The sequence below is a fragment of the Neomonachus schauinslandi genome, chromosome 5 (assembly GCF_002201575.2).
Source record: "Neomonachus schauinslandi chromosome 5, ASM220157v2, whole genome shotgun sequence".
Lineage (NCBI taxonomy): Eukaryota > Metazoa > Chordata > Mammalia > Carnivora > Phocidae > Neomonachus > Neomonachus schauinslandi.
This window is the reverse complement of record NC_058407.1, coordinates 70,390,924-70,408,406: the sequence shown is the minus strand read 5'-3', so window position 1 is coordinate 70,408,406 and position 17,483 is coordinate 70,390,924. Positions and strand designations below refer to the sequence as shown.

General features: G+C 37.9%; 1 pseudogene; it reads right to left on the bottom strand.

Moving 5' to 3' along the window:
• Positions 1 to 13,229: 13,229 nt before the first annotated feature.
• LOC110593626 lies at positions 13,230 to 14,433 on the bottom strand (annotated as a pseudogene).
• Between the last annotated feature and the right edge of the window lie 3,050 nt (positions 14,434 to 17,483).

The window sequence follows — 17,483 nt, the reverse complement described above, 5'->3', positions numbered from 1 at the left end:
ATGGTGATTAACATAACATAATAAAATTTAAAAAAAAACACACACAAGAAGGGGCGCCTGGGTGGCTCAGACAGTTAAGCATCTGCCTTTGGCTCAGGTCATGATCTGCAGGTCCTGGGATGGAGCCCCACATCGAATCCTGCATTGAGCTCCCGGCTCAGCGGGGAGTCTGTTTCTCCCTCTCCCTCTGCCTCTCCCCCTGCTCATGCTCTCTCTCTCTCTCTCTGTATCTCTCTGTCTCAAATGAATAAATAAAATCTTTAAAAAATAAATAAATGAAATAATAAATAAATAAATACACACAGAAATACACAACTAATGAACTGTTGAGCACTACATCAAAAACTAATGATGTACTATATGCTGGTTAACTGAACATAACAAAAAAAAAACATAGAAGAAAAACACATAGAAATAACGTTATTCGCATGCACACATATTTATAGGCACAAAAATTAAAATTGGATACACATCAAACTCTTCCTCTAAAATGTAAAATATTCTTGATTAGAAGTGTTTCTTATTTTTAAAACTGATGTATTTCAAGCATCTAGAACTCTGCCTGACACACAGCAGGGGCTCAATAGATACTTATCGAAAAAGACATTTATGATAAGGGTTACCTGGGAGTGCGTCTGGGACAAAAATTAAATGCGGAGAAACAAGGGTTATCAATTTCATCTGTAATACAATATTCCTCTTATTTAGAAAGAAAGAACAAAACAAAGAGTGGGGTAGAGGGAAAGAGGGGGGTGAAGGGGAAAAGAGAGGGAAGAAAAGACTTGCAAAAATGAAAAATGTTACCGAGTTTCAGTTCATCGATCCATGCGTGTCTTTTATAACCCTCCGTATGTTTTTCTGTATTATCTTTTTTAAAATTGGAACTTCACAGACTGCAACCTGTATTTTTATTTTTAAAGATTTTATTTATTTATTTTAAAGAGAGAGAGAGAGAGAACTCAAGTTGGGGGGAAGAGAGGGAGAGGGACAAGCAGACTCTGTACTGAGTGTGGAGCCTGATGAGAGGCTCGACCCCATGACCCTGAGATCACGACCTGAGCCAAAATCAAGAATCAGATGTTTAACCGATTGAGCCACCCAGGCGCTTCTGCAACCTGTATATTTAGAAGCCATGTGCTTAAAAATTAATAAGGAATTTAAGAAGAAATTCCATGAGAACATCCTCACCCTTAATTCTAAACCCTTGCCACTCTATATTTATGTTCTTGTTTCATGTATATTTATTTTGTTTTCCTCTTTAATTGTGAGTAACTTGGGTAGAATCTCTCAATCTTTAATTTACCATGTTTCTCCTAATCTCCTGGTTCAAAAGTCAGAATATTTGGGGCGCCTGGGTGGCTCAGTCAGTTAAGCGACCGACTCTTGGTTTGGGTTCAGGTCATGATCTCAGGGTCGTGGGATCGAGCCCCACATCAGACTCCGTGCTCAGCACAGTCTGCTTGGCATTCTCTCTTTCCCTGCCTCTGCCCCTCCCCATCTCCTGCATGTGCTCATGCGCACGTGCTCTCTCTCTCTCAAAATAAAAAATAAAAAAATAAATACTCTCTCAAAAGTCAGAATATTTGGCTTCTAGCTTCAGTTCCACCTAAAATAAGCTTTGTGACCTTCATCAAGTTGCTCAATCACTGTGGAAATTTGCTTCCTCACTCGGCAATTAGAGATACTGCAAATGATCTCTCTTAAAGCCCCACTCATATTTATGATTTAAGAACTTTATAATCTACATTTCTTTTTAGTTCTAAAATTTGATACTGATTTTCCCACTAAATTCCTACACAGTACGGGGTAGGACACAATATATATTTGCTGTTTTAAGGTGAATAAGTTCTAGAATGCTAGTTAAAATTTTTGAAAGAATCAAATCCAATGTTCACAAACGCTGCATTAACTCAAGCCACAAAGTTATGAGAGAAGAGGCTGTTCATTGGGTTGTTTGCTTACAGCAAGTCAGTGGTGGGATACCTACTGTTTTTGTCTTAATGCTGCAACATATTGATACAAATGTGCATATTGCCTACCTCTTTCCTTGTGCCTTTGAGTAATCATAGATCAAATGGCATGTAGCCCTTGAATCTCTGCCTCTCTCCAACATGATCCTTTTGAAGCCAATGCAAGGTAGACCTGTTTCTGTGTGACTTTTAAGTTCCATTTCGACAGGCCTGCTTGAAAATCCAGTTACTATGGTGATATGTTCCACTGCAAATAATCTCCTTCTCAACAACTGAAGTTATACCGTCCTCAGTAAAAGTGGTATCTATGGCTTAATGGTTCAGCAAAAGGCCGACAGATCTACGGTCTTATTTCCAACTGAGAGGTTTTTAATAAGTAGTTTGAGCTCCTGGAATCTGAGAAAACTGAACAGGCTCTGTCTAAATTTAGCAGGGTCAGTCTTAAAGGACGTTTCCTCGACAGATCAAGTACTGTATAAGTTGGAATATGCTGCATTGGCATACGAATATTGGACTCTTTTTGGAGGCAATGGAAAGAGAAACAAACAGACTACCCCCTTTCTTTTCAAAAGCTAAACAACTGACCTACAGGGAGTATACAGCCCTCCCCTACTGTGATTCTCCTGCCAAGAGCCCTAACTCAGCCCAGTGCTCACCCAGCCTGACTCCCATCAGCTTTTTGGAGCTGTGGGTCTCACTCTCCCTCTCTCAAAAGATAAGGGGAGTGGAAGAAGGGCAAGTTTTCCATGACTGCAGAGAAGTGATCTTCTTGGCATTCTCCTTAAATACATATTATTTCACATAAGGATTAGATCAGTAACAACAGACGTCGCAGGTTATGCAGCATCGTGGCTGACTCATTGCATGAACAACCTCAGGTCCTATTTATATGGCAAACAACATTCTCAGTTCTGAACAACTGCCTCAAGTGGAATTTGGGGGGGAAAATGTATATTAGATACTTTCATACGCTGCTACACTAGGAATATCTCAAAGGTTGGAAACTGCTTTCTTCATCTTCCCACACCCCCGGCAATCAGCGTATGTCTGATGAACATAATGACAGGCATGTGGTGCTCAACAGTGTTTTGGGGTGAGTACGGTAAGGGGATAAGACACGAATAAGTTTAATCCAAAAGTCTTCTGATAAGGGAAACATTTTCAGACATGTTCCATATGTTTACCACCAGTCATCTTTAGCTGTTTTCAAGACAGATTTTTCTAAATCTTTGATGAAACTACCGGTCAAATCCTCTCATGAAGGTCCCGGCAAATAAGGAATGCAAGGAAGCTACGTGTTCATGAAATGAACCAATAAAAATTATGATTATAATCACGGACTGCAAATTAACAGGGTCGCAGTCTGTAAATAAGAACATCTGATGACATAAGCATTAACATCTTAAATTAGTATCTGCTCTGAGAGGACAACACAGCTTGAGGAGAAATGCAGGCTGCCGGCAATCCTCTAGCGCGCGCTGGGGGACGGTAAGCCCTGAATCAGCAGGTATTTTTATCATTAGATGATACCTCTACCTTGGAGACTATGGTTTTAATTGTCATTTCTATTTATAATTACTAATCAAAATGCGGGGAACCAAAAAAAAAAAAAACTCTTAACCACGTGGCACTGTTATTTTACTTTGATAAAAGACTTTGTTCTTTGCTCCGTGTGTGTTTTTTCCAAGGCTGGCTACACTGTCTCAGCCATGACCCCATGTTTGTTTGAAACCCTTCCTACGTTGGTAAATAACTCCAGATCAAAATGCTGAGAAACTTGTCACCTAAGCCCAGTAGCCCTTCTCCCAGATCACCTTGCGATAATCAGTTTCTTTGAATCTAATTCTTAAAAAAAGCTTTCTGAACATAAAATTCACGATTTGTATGATTTTCCATCAAATCATTTAGCAAACATATTAAAAACAGGTTTCTATAGCATTAGGTTGATTTGGTTTCTCTCCTTCCTTAGCTTCCCAAGGAGCCCACAATCCTAATCTTTTTTCACTCTTGCTGGGATCCCTCTTCCTCCAGTTTCATTCATATAAGTGCTATTTACTGTTCTGTCCTTGAGCTCAGCAATCCATGTTTTTTTCCCTCTGCCCTCTCAACAATTCCCCACCTCTTCAAGAATAATGCTATAGATGCGACTCCCTAAATCTGCATTCTCATCCTACGTTTTCTTTGAATTCCAGATCTGCCATCTAGAAATCATTATGAAAATAATATATCTCAGTGATATGTCTCTTCCCCACAGATAATCTCCTCTTGACATCTCCTTGCATTATAAATACCTTTTCTAGGTACTGCAGCCCCAAAGCTCAGAATCATTGTTCACTCTTTCCCTTCCTTGACCCCCCACATCAAATCAGTTCATCCCGCAGGCTATAAATGCAGTCTCCTATTTATTTCTTCTTGATCATTCCTGGCCCAGCTCTCTTAGTTCAAATTCTCATTACCTTCCACATATGTTATTGCTAGTCACCTGACTAGTCACTGGATTCCGTGCTCCAATTAACTAAGCCAGCAGCACCTAAAGTAACTCAAGTACATAATATATAACATTATATAAAAAGTTGAAATTTTAAGTCATTCCCCCTACTATAAGTGTGTGTGTGTGTGGTGGGGGGGGTATGTACCTCTAGTTACAACATTTGACCGTTCAGAGCTTTCATGCCATTTGCTGTAATAACTCGAACTGTCATACACTGCTGGTGGGAATGTAAAATGGTACAGTCACTTTGGAAAACTGTTTGGAAGTTTCCTACAAAGTTAGATGTACACCTACAATATGTCTCAGCCACTCCCTTCCTGGGTGTTTATCCAAGAGAGATGATTCAAGTCATTTTGATAATCACCCTAATGCATCAGATTAACCAGCTTTTTTTTTTTTAGATTTTATTTATTTATTTACGTATTTGACAGAGAGAGAGAGAGCCCACAAGCACGGGAAGCAGCAGGGAGAGGGAGAAGCAGCCTCCCCGCCAAGCAAGGAGCCCAAAGCAGGGCTCGATCCTAGGACCCTGGGATCATGACCTGAGCTGAAGGCAGACGCTTAACCAACTGAGCCACCCAGTCGTCCCAAGATTAACCAGTTTTTAAACCAGTATTTTTCAATATATAACAATGATGCATAAATGCAATTTTGGAATGTTTCACAGCTTTCTAAATCAAGCATTTTAAAGTGCTTAGAAGAAACAGAACTTCTCAGAGAATGGTATGTTTAGGAGGAGGAATGTTCATATCCTCTTTAATTACACTTAAACAAAAAAAACAGGCAGGAATATGGTGCTAACTTTATTATTTCTCCCCAAAGAAATTGAACTTGTCTTCGGTTTAATTGGCAGACTTGAAATGGGTGAGTTTACTCACCGGCTCATTGACGTGACTGGTTGCATTTACAGCAGACAAAGCTAATGAACACAGGGAAGGAATAACAGTTGGGAAGTAGCAGACAGAACTTTCCAGTCATTAAACTGCATCGAGCTCCTTTCTCTGAATACCTGAGTGTTTTACAACCGTCATCTACTAAATCCATCCAAAGCCAATGCAAGTCAGGAATAACTGCAGCACCATATCTTTTTTAGAGTTAGGGGAAAAAATACCTCTCGCAGGACAAAAAGGAAGACACTTATCTCCTGAATGAGCTAAGAACATGGAACAGCACGGAGCCTTGTGCCAAGACCACAGCCTTCAAACCTCAGATGTCTAACAATGACTTCAGTTAGGGAGAAGGGGAAGAGAGTTAGTTCACTATTGACCCAATTTTTTATTTTTTCAATTATCATATCTTTCTTTGTATTGCCCAATATGTGGCACATGGTAGGTACTGCTTTTTTAAGGGGAGATTTTTAACAGTTTTATTGAGGCATACATGATATATCATAAAATTCGCCCATTTAAAATATACGGAATGATTTTTAGTAAATTTTCATAGTGACACAACTATGATTGCATTCTGGATTTAGACCATTTCTATCACCCCCAAAGTTCTGTCATGGTCCATTTGTAGTCAGTTCCACTTCCTCTCCTAGTCCCAGGTGAACACCGATCTGCTTTCTGTTCTTACAGTTTTGCATTTTCTAGAAATTTTAAATTGAATGTTGCACTACATCATATTACGTGTCTGGATTTTTTTCACTTAGTGTGACTTTTAGGTTTATCCATGGTTTTGCATGTAATAGTTTTTCTTTGTTTTTATTGTTGAGTAGTGTTTGTATGACTATAACACATCCCTTTGCCAGTTGATGAACATTGAATTGTTTTCATTTTTTGTCTGTTAGGGATGCAGTTCCTATGAACAGTTGCATTACAAGTCTCATGGATATATGTTTTTATTTCTCTGGAGTGAAATCCCTAGGTCAATAATACTTTTAATACAATAGGACAATAATACTTTTAACATTGTATGAAACTGCCAAACTGTTTTCCAAAGTAACCATTTTGCATTACCACAAGCAATGTATGAGGGTTCCAATTTCCATACATTTTCTCCAACACTTAGTATTTTCATTCTTTTTATTATAGTCATGCTAGTGGGTGTAGAGTTATATCTCATTGTGTGTGTATTATTGGTAGCTTTATGGAGATATAATTAAGATACGATAAGTTGAACATGTTTAAAGTGTATAATCAGTTAAGTTTTGACATATGTATACAACCATAAAATAATCAAGATAATGAAGATACCCATCACTAACAAATTTTTACTTTCCCTTGTAATTCCTCCCTGCTGCATTGCCATCCCTACTCCATGCCCAGAAAAGCACGCTGATCTGCTTTCTGTTACTGTGAATTGGTTGCATTTTCTAGGATTTTATATAAAAAATTAAATCATACAATGTCTCTTTTTTTGTCTAGCTTATTTCATTCAGCACAATTATTTTGAAATTTATCTTTTATTGTAGATTCTATCATAGTTCAATCTTCTTTATTGCTGAATAGTATTCCATTGCATGTATATCCCGTAATTTACCCATTTACCTGTTGATGAGCATTTGGGGTTTTTTTCCCCAACTTTAGCTATTACAAATAAAGTTTCTGTGAACATTAATGTATGGACATAAGCTTTCATTTTGCAGGAGTGAATACCTAGGCGTGGAATGGCTGGGCCATATGGTCCGGGTATGTTTAACTCTCTAAGCAACTGCTCAACTGTTTTCCAAAATGCCTACATCATTTCATATTCTCGCATGGGGTATTAGAGTTCTAGTTACATCATTCTTGTCAACACTTGGTATAATCAATCTTTTCAATTTTAGGTATTCCAATAAATGAGTAACGTTTTATCATTGTAGGTATTTTTTTTTAAGATTTATTTATTTATTTTAAAGAGAGAGAGCATGCACAAGCAGCGGAAAGGGCAGAGGGAGAGGGAGGAGAGAATCTCGAGCAGACTCCCCGATCTCATGACCCATGAGATCATGACCTAAGCTGAAATCACGGGTGGGATGCTTAACTGACTGAGCCACCCAGGTGCCCCTATCATTGTGGTTTTATTCACATTTTCCTAATGACTAATGATGCTGGGCTTATTTTCACATCCACTTATAAAAAATATTTGCAAATTAATATTTGAAGGATTTATATGTAGAATATGAAAAGAACTGTCAAAACCCAATAATAAGAATACAATCCAATAAAAAATAGGCAAAATATTTGAACAGACTCTTAGCCAAAGATGAAATACAGAGGACAAAGAAACACAAGAAAAGATCTGGGTTCACTCAGATAATCTCCTCACTTCAAGATCTTTAAGTTAATCACATCTACAAAGGTTTTGCCACGTAAGGTAACATATTTGCAGGTTCTGGGGATTAGGACACGGACATATCTGAGGAGCTGCTATCTACACAAGTAGCATCTCACGAATTTTGATATGTTGTGTTTTCACTTTCACTCTATTCTAAATACTTTCTCATTTCCTTCTTGAGGTCTTCTTTGACCCATGGGTTACTTAGAAGTATGCAATCATGCTTCAAATATTTGTGAACTATACAATATATGTTATTGATTTATATTTCCCTGTTTCTAGAGAATATTACGCTATGATCTGAATCCTCCAAATTTCTGAGACTTGTTTTATGGCCCAGAATTTGGTCCATCTTGTAAACATTGCAAGTGTGCTTAAAAAGAATATAACAGAATAACTGTTGTTGATAAGTTTAGTGTCCTCTAAATGTCAATTAGATCAAGTTGGTTGACAGGGTTGTTTCAGTCTTCAATATTCTTACTGATTTTCTGTCCACTTATTTGATCAACTATTGATATTGGGTGTTGAAATCTCCAACTATAAATGTAAACTTGCTTATTTCTCCTTGCAGTTTTCACATCATATATTTTGAAGCTCTGTTATTAGCTGCATAATATCTAGGACTGTTACCTGCTCATAATGAGCTGGTCTTTTTTTAAAGATTTATTTATTATTTGAGAGAGAGTAGGGGTGGGGCAGAGGGAGAGGGAGAAAGAGAGACTCTCAAGCAGACTCCGCACTGAGCAGAACCAGACACAAGGCTCCATTCCAGGACCTGGGGACCATGACCTGAGCTGAAACCAAGAGTTGACTGCTTAATCGACCGAGCCACCCAGGCACCCCAAGGAACTGGTCTTTTTATAATCTTCCAGAGACCCTATCTCTTACAATATCTTTGTCTTGAAATTTATTTTGTCTGATAGTAATGTGGCCACACTGGCTGTCTTTTGCTTCACGTTAGCATGGCATATCTTTTTCCAATCTTTTACTTTAATCTACTTGTGTCTTTGTACTCAAGTGTATTTCTTATTAAGCATCACATAGTTGGGGATTTTGTTTTACTCAACTTAACATTCTCTGCCTTTTTATTGGAATATTTATACATTTACATTCAATTTTGTTACTGATATAGCTGAGTTTAAATCTGTCATCTTGATATTTGTTTTTCGCTTGTCCCCTCTTTCCTTCATTTCCTTTTGCTCTTTATTTGCCTTTCTTTTGAATCAAGTAACTTTCATGATTTCATTTTATCTCTTTTATTGACTTATTACCTAGAACTCCTGTGTTGCTTTAATGGGTTGCTTTAGGATTTACAACACTTATTAAAGTCTACTATCAGGTGATGTTATATTACTTCACATTTGGTGTAAAAACACTAAAACAATATGCTTACATTTTTATCTCCTGATTTTTGTGTTATTATTGTCATACATTTTATTTTTACACTTGCTATAAATATTACAGTATATTATTGCAATTTTGGTTTTAAACTATAGACTATCTCTTAAAGAGCTCCTTTGTGTAAATCCATGTTTCTGACTGGTTATATTTTTCTTGTGTTTAAAGGACTTCCATTAACATTTCTTGAAGTGCATGTCTGCTGTCGAGGAATTCTTACAGTTTTTGTATGTCTGAAGAGGTCTTTATTTCACTCATTTTTTTAAACAGCATTATTGAAGTATAATTTACATCCCATAAAATTCACCTCTCATGAGTATTCAATTCAACAAATTTATAATTCAGTACATTTATACAATTGCACAACTGTTCTAAAATCCAGTTTCGAACATTTCGATCATCCAAAAACTTCCATCACTCCCCTTTAAGCCCTGCTATAACTTTCAGTCTTAGGCAACCACCAATCTGCTTTCTCTCTGTAAGTTTGCCCCTTCTAGATATTTCATATAAACAGAATGCTACAATATAGTCTTTTCTATCTGCCTACTTTCGTGTGGCATGTTTTTGTGGTTCATCATTTGTAGTAAATATAAGGAGTCATGCCTTTTCATTGCTAAGTATTATTTCATTATATGTATGTACGACTTCATTTCACTTTTCCATTCAACAGCTGATGAGCATTTGGGTTGTTTGCAGTTTTTGGTGATGATGAAGAATGTTTCTATGAGCATTTGTGCACCTGTTTTTGTGTTGACATATGTGTTATTTCCCTTAGGAGAGTTACCTTAATTTATGAAAGGTAGTTTTACTGGGTAAAGATTCTAGTTTGACAGGTTGGGTATTTTGCTTTCATTAATTTAATGACATTGCATCACTGTCTTCTAGCTTGTCTTCTTTCTCATGAAAAATCTGCTCTCATCCTGATCTTTGTTTCTGTCTCCATAAAGTGCCCTTTTTTCCCCCTCAGGCTGCTTTTACAATTTTCTATCACCAGTTTTAAGCAATTTGATTCTGAAGTGTCAGTGTATCTTTCTTCACATTTCTTGTGTTTCAGGTTTGGTGAGCTTCCTGCATCGGTCAGTTTATACTTTTCTTCAAATTTGGAAAGTTTTGACCATTATTTCTTCAAATGTTCTCTTTGTCCACACCTCTAACTCACATCCTTCGGGTTCTCCAAATACATGCAACCTTTCCTCTAGTTTCCTGAATATTTGAAATGAGGTTAGAACTCGTTAATGATCTTATCTACAGATTCTCATCTCTTTCATTTTTGGATCAGTTTGATTGATTTTTCCCCTCACTATGTGTTATATTTTTTCTGCTTCTTTATAAGCTTGATAACTTTTTATTGGATGCCAGACATTGTGAATTCTGTCTTTTTTTGGGTGTTCCATAAAGTCGAGGAATATGTCCTTTCCATTTTCCATTTTTGTATCTCTTATCACCTAACACCATTGCTAATTCATATGGACTAAAATATTTGTTTAAATGAAGATCATAAGGGCAACCCTGTTGGGACCCCTCTAACTCTTGAGAGCTTTTTCTGTATCTTCACTTAATAAACTTCTATCACTTTACTCACACAAAAATAAATAAATAAATAAATAAATAAATAACATAAAAGAAAAGAATAAAGCTCAGTTACCTAATCATCTTTTCACTCACTCTGGGGCAAAAATGAATATTCCTTAATGCCAGGGTCATATTCCCCTTAGGATTGAAACTATCTTTGTTAGCACTGGGGATAAATGATGAGACTCACAACATGAGTTAACAGGAGACAATACAATAATAGAAACAGTGAAACTGCTTTCTGATATAAATGGCCAGGGAATTTCAGGGTGGATTTGAAAGGAGAAGGAATAGAACAGGGGACAAAAGAGAGATGGAATAACTAGGAGTATAATAGTGTTTAAGTAACCTTCCAGGTCAAGAATGACTAATATTTAAAATTCTTTGCATTAATGAAAAGTAAATCTGCTGTTTCCCCAGCCCTCAGTAACGTTTGCTGCTTACCTCTCTCTTGAAAGTGTTTTGTTTGTTTTTCCAATGAAATGAATTAAAACTCAAGTCCTATATTTGACATAATACCAAAACAGGGAGAAAGAAATAACCAGAAGGCGTAGAAGAAAACAAGGATTCAGTGGAGGCAGATAGTCAAGGCCAAATTGATCAGGAGAGTATCTTTTTTCTTCCTTCAGTAAATTCCAGTAATCTTGGGGAAAGAATGGACATGTCTATACAAAGGACTAAAGAGATCTAGTTGAAATATGAGTTGCACATAGATCTCTCTACTAGGCTTCCTTATTTTCACCAAATTGAAATGTTTACTTCTACTACCAGCTTGAAAGCAACCACAATCATTAATTTACCCACAGTTCTACTTCTCAACAGTCCCAAAGTACACTATTCCATTCCTCCTCATTTTCAGATGCTGCTTCTACTAACTAACCTCTCATCACAGACATTTATACCTACCAGATGGTGGTTTGTTCCTTTCCTTCTTTGCATTCACACTCCCTACACTGTGCACTGCACAAACACTGAGTGCAATAAATATCTCAGCTGTTCAAAAACTTATGGCAGAGTTAGCTCAACTTAGGAAAGGCAGCACAGATGTACCAGTGCAACAAAAGAAATATTAAAAATAAAAATACCAATTAACAGAGCTAAAGTTAGCAACATCACTTCATGTTTTATTTTCTCTACCTCCTCTCGCCTTCATATTAGTAGAAAAGGCAAGGATGTTGGAAATGTAATAAGATTATTCTGAGCCTTGGTTAACCCCAATGACTTCTTCAATGATAATAAGTGATAACATCTTAAGGAAGTTAAGTACTTCAACAGAGTACTTAACGAGTGAGCAACTCCAGGCATGGAGTTGTGTAGGATTTCCTTAAGGAAAGCTCCATGGAAAAGGTGATAGTTACATTGCATCATGAAGGAAGAATAAGAGTTTATCAGACAAACAAGAAGGGGAATGACATTCTAGACAGAGAAAACACTTTCATTCAAGACTCAGAAAACAAACCAACAAACAGGACTAAGTGTCTTTTGTGAACAGTGAAAAGTTCAAAAATTCTGTAACACGTGGAGAGATTATAAGGGCAAGTGGTTGAAGGACCTAACCCAAAAATGACAGTCATCTCAAATCCCTCTTAGAAAGTTTGTTCAGCCAATGGTGTGCTAAAAATATTAAAACAAACAAACAAGGGGCGCCTGGGTGGCTCAGCTGGTTGGGCGACTGCCTTCGGCTCGGGTCATGATCCTGGAGTCCCTGGATCGAGTCCCGCATCGGGCTCCCTGCTCTGCAGGGAGTCTGCTTCTCCCTCTGACCCTCCCCGCTCTCATGTGCTCTCTCTCTCTCCCATTCTCTCTCTCTCAAATAAATAAATAAAATCTTAAAAAAACAAACAAAAATGTATACTGCGAGATTTGCATTTTGTGTCTGGAGTTTCTCCAAACCACGATCTAATTGCCCAGTAGAGATAATTGTTCCAGGATCCAGGAAAACCCAGACATTTACTAGCTCCTTCTTTCAGACTGCCTTTTGTATAGTAGACAAACTGTCTGATCTAATAACTCGGCCTCAATGCTGATCTCTCTTCAGAACTTGACTTCAGGTATATCCCTTCCAGTTCTTTATGCCCTCCTCTTACCACTTCACCACACACAAACACACACACACACACACACACACACACACACCTGGCCTGGGGTTATGTAGCCGCTACCCACTGACCCTCCACTGTCTCCAGTCATCAGAGAACAGAGTCAGGCAATCGGAGGGGGAGATGAACCATGAGAGACTATGACTCTGAGAAACAAACTGAGGGTTCTGGAGGGGAGGGGGTGGGAGGATGGGTTAGTCTGGTGATGGGTATTAAAGAGGGCACGTTCTGCATGGAGCACTGGGTGTTATACGCAAACAATGAATCATGGAACACTACATCAAAAACTAATGATGTGATGTATGGTGATTAACCTAACGATAAAAAATTTTAAAAAATAGATACAAAAAAAGTCAAAGCATATTTCCTTTTTTTTTAAACTCAAAAAACATCTTTTTTTCATTTAAAAAAGTATGTAGAACACATAAAACAAGGCAACATTTATTCTTTCTTCTCGTCTTCCGGCTTGGGGTCTGTGGGCGGCTCCTCCACTGTGGCCCTGCGGCTCTCTGAGCGGGTGTTACAGTCACCGGTCCCTTCCTCAGCCATACTGTCCACCCCCTCCTGCCCGCTCTCCTTGTCCTCAGGAGTAGATGTGCCTTCTTCACCATTCTGTTGGCTTCCCGTCGCTTCTTCAAGGCGTGTCTCCTCTGTCTCCATCAGGATGCTCTTGTCGTCCTTCTCCTCGGTCTTCCTCGCAGCTTGCTCTTCCTTAGGAACTGCGTTCAGCTTGCTCTGCTGCTTCTGTCTCTCTTTCCTCCTACCTTTTTCGAGCCTGTACCTCCGCCTGTGCAATTTCAGTGGCAATTTTTTCCATATCCACTTCGACTTTCTTTAAGTTCATTGTTCAATGAATCTGTGCTTTCCAGGAATTTCCTCTTCTTTTCCTGATGTCGCTCCTCTATTTGAAGAAGTTCGCTTCTAGTTTTCGCAGATGAACCATTAAGGGCTGGACCTGTCGTTTGAAGACCTGCATTCTAGCTGTTGTGACAACTGACCGGATGTCTGGCACCACACTCTCACTAAGGATTTCACTGATGAGGTGGCGGCTTCTCCGGAAACGGGCGGTGGCTGTATGCTGCATGGAGAAGCCATCATCATAATCGTCTGGATCTTCCGCAGGCTGAATGCTCATGTACGGTTCTCCTTTCTCCATGCGAGACTGTCTCTGTCGACTTTCTTCCTCTGAAGCAGCTTCTGCACGACTTTTTGCACTTACGTAAGCAAGGTATGCGGGGGAATTATGATAGGCCTTCATAGATTCATTGTACTCTATCTTTTCTGCTTCGTATTCGTTTAAATATTCTTGTTTTTCTTCATCAGTGAGATCTCGCCACATGCCACCAATAATCTTGCCAATCTCCCACAACTTTAGGTCAGGGTTGGAAGCTTTTACTTGGTCCCAGACCTTTCTTCTGTACCTCATGTAGGGCATCAGCGGCTTATCTGGTGGCTTTGGGGGTTTTGGAATCGTAATACCAGAGGATGCCATGACCCGGCTGTTGGTGCCCGGGTTCCCTCCCAGCCTGTAGTTGTTGTAGGCGAGATGACTGTATGGATTGTATCCCACAAACCCTGGTGTGCTGGGCATTTGTGTTGCAGGAGCTGGGGTGGGAGGCGGGGCATAAGATGGTCTTTTTGGCATTTTGGAAGATTAAGTTCTCAGTTCCTAAGAATGAATCTGAGACACCGCAGGCAGAAAAAGCGCCTGCAGCTCTGGCCTCGTTTCCCTTTGTCCCGAGCACGCCCCGCCCCTCCGTCAAAGCATATTTTCAAGCAAAGGGAAAATATGTTTGAATTATCAAGAGTATTAACACTGGACATTTTTTCTTATTAAATATAAACATTACAATGTTGGAGTTCAAAGAAAACCAGGCAATGAAACTTTAGCATATTTGCTCAAGTCATCAGCTTATGAGTGGCAAGTTGTTACAAATTAATTGAGGGTATAAGAACACACTCAAGCACAATAAAAATAGGAGATGGCTCTGATTTTTTTCAGAATTAAATATTTGCCTAATATCCATCTTCTCCACCACCCATCTATATGAATTTTATCAACCAAAATAACATGAGAAGCTGAGGGAAAGAGACAGAGAAGGAAGAGTGTGGTGTAAGATAACAAACATGAGTATTCATTACTGGAATGCAATGCAAAATAATATTAAAATTTAAATCCCCTAGCATGAACTTAGAGAGATTTGCATGATATCAAGAAGTCATTTATTATTAGTTTTCTGCAGTTATAGATAAATGAAGCCAAGAAAATCTCTATTTCCCAGCTGTGAATTTTCTGACTATGGTGTAATATTAAGCTACTGAGTTGGAGAGTGTTGTCCGCTTTAACGACTAGTTTTGAATATAACATGAGTAATCAGCATGAAATAGTATTCTTAGACCCCTCATTGTAATCAGCATGTCATTGTTACAATATTACGGTACCCAAATAAAGTAGATTCTCCTCATTCTTAATTTTTGAATAAGTGTTTAAGGAATAAATTATAATAATTTCCAAACGCATGAAGGACAGCATTGTAAGATTGCATCTTTCTCCTAAAAATGATAAGAAATTCACTAATGAGTCCATTAGACAGAGTTCATTAAAGGTGACAGGACAAAGATCTCTTGGAGACCTCATCAAGCCGAGACAATATGCAGGATTAATGCAGTGTCCGTTCAGCTTCCCTGTGCTCAGGCGGGAAATGAGGTTTGAGTGACAACTTTATTTAGCAAGTCAAAGACTGCTGAAAATTTTACGAAATGATGCAACTCACATGCAAAACAGCAGAGTTTTATTAGGAGAGTTTGATGTGAGACTGAAAAATGTGAGTAATTCTCATTAGATATCAGTTAATAAAAGGCATGAAATATAAATCAGCTGCAAGCTTGATCTGAATGAAGTTGACTTTGTGTTTGCAATAGTAGCCTTATCACTATATATTTATTAATAGGGATCTCATTTATTGTCCTGTCTCCTTTTATATTCAACTCATTCGAAATCATAATGGTTCCTATTAGTTAGGCTTCATTTAAAACCATCATTGATTGTTCAGACATCCATCCTTAGAAATTTATTTATAACTTCAATTTTTGGTGCTCAGAGATTTTGCTGCCCTCAAGAACAAATTTTTAAATTAATAAAATAAGCCTTACATACACAGACATACAAAGGAAAGGTTACTGATACTCGGACAACTCAGAAGATTGAATTTTAAATTTTTAAAGGGATAGTGGAAATATTCCCACATGAAAAAGCATGAAACTGTAGGACTTAAAATATAGTGGGGATAATAATGCACACGTATAAATTTTATGATAAAAAATACAAAACTTGGAGCTTCTGGGTGGCTCACTCGGATAAGCTTCTGCCTTTGGCTCAGGTCATGGTCCCAGGGTCCTGGAATCGAGCCCCGCATCAGGCTCCCTGCCCAGCGGGGAGTCTGCTTCTCCTTCTGCCTCTCCCCTGGCTTGTGCGCTCTCTCGCGCTCACTCTCTCAAATAAATAAATAAATAAAATCTTTTTAAAAAAAACAAAACTTATTATATATTCTTTTATTACATTACATATTGTTATAAAAGAAAGTAAATTTTTAAGAAGGAATCTGGAGACGAAGTCTAACTTTATTAAAACCCTTCTATTGTCATCATGACAATAAAATTCAACATTCACAGAATTATGAACATAAAACATAAAAAAAATTTTACATTTTTTAATGTCTTACCAGCATAGAAGTTCAACAGATATTTTCTATGTTTAAACATTTTTTGACAAAATAATTGCTCTTCTATAACCATTCTTGACCTTGTTAACCAAAATAGCACCATTCAAAGAAAAAAAAAAAAGGAAAGAAAAGAAAAAAGAAAATGTAGCTGTAGGATTCAGTATATGCTGGTTTTTAAGAAAGGAAAGGCTTCGTGTTAGGTCCATTTTGGAGTATTTGAGGTTCTCTGACCATGCATGTGTCCCAGGACATATGCCCAAGATACATGAGACTGTGTTCATAGTGGTACTCCAGTCACTAAGACTCTGACCCCACACCTGTTTAGCCATCACGAAGTTAACATCAGGACAGTTGTCTGATGAATGTCCCACAGTTCATAGGTGTTCAAGTGTTTCCTGTGATATCATTTATTCGTTCCTCTGGTCCCCATATCTTCTGTAAGTAAGTTGTGAATTCGAGTTAACTATGTTTGACAAAAGCACTTTCTGAGGGATGCCGTGTACTTCATACTACACCATGTTGGAAGGGCCATGATGTTTGCTTTTCCCCAGCAGTGCTTTAAGTTTGATCACTGGGTTAAGGTGGTGACACTTGGATCTATTACCAAAGTAAGTTTCTCCCTTTGTCATTAGCAAGCTATCCGTAGTATAATGCTTTGGCATCATATGAAATCTTTTGCCTAATGGTTTAGCATCAAGTAATAATGCTTGTTTGAATCAAATATTTTATTAGGGGTTAAAAATGATTTTTTTTAATTGCATCATTCCTTCTGCATTTTAGTTGGCATTGTTCTGTAAACTTCTTGAGAGAATTTCACCTGAAGCTATTTGTTTATCCTGAAATATGGTCATAGCCAAAAGGTAAGATAAATGCTTAATACTTTCCTTTTAATTACCAACTTCCAAATTAAGGAGTGAATTTAATCATACTTGCCAATGGGGACAAATGAGGGTTTAGTCTTCTGTTTTATTGT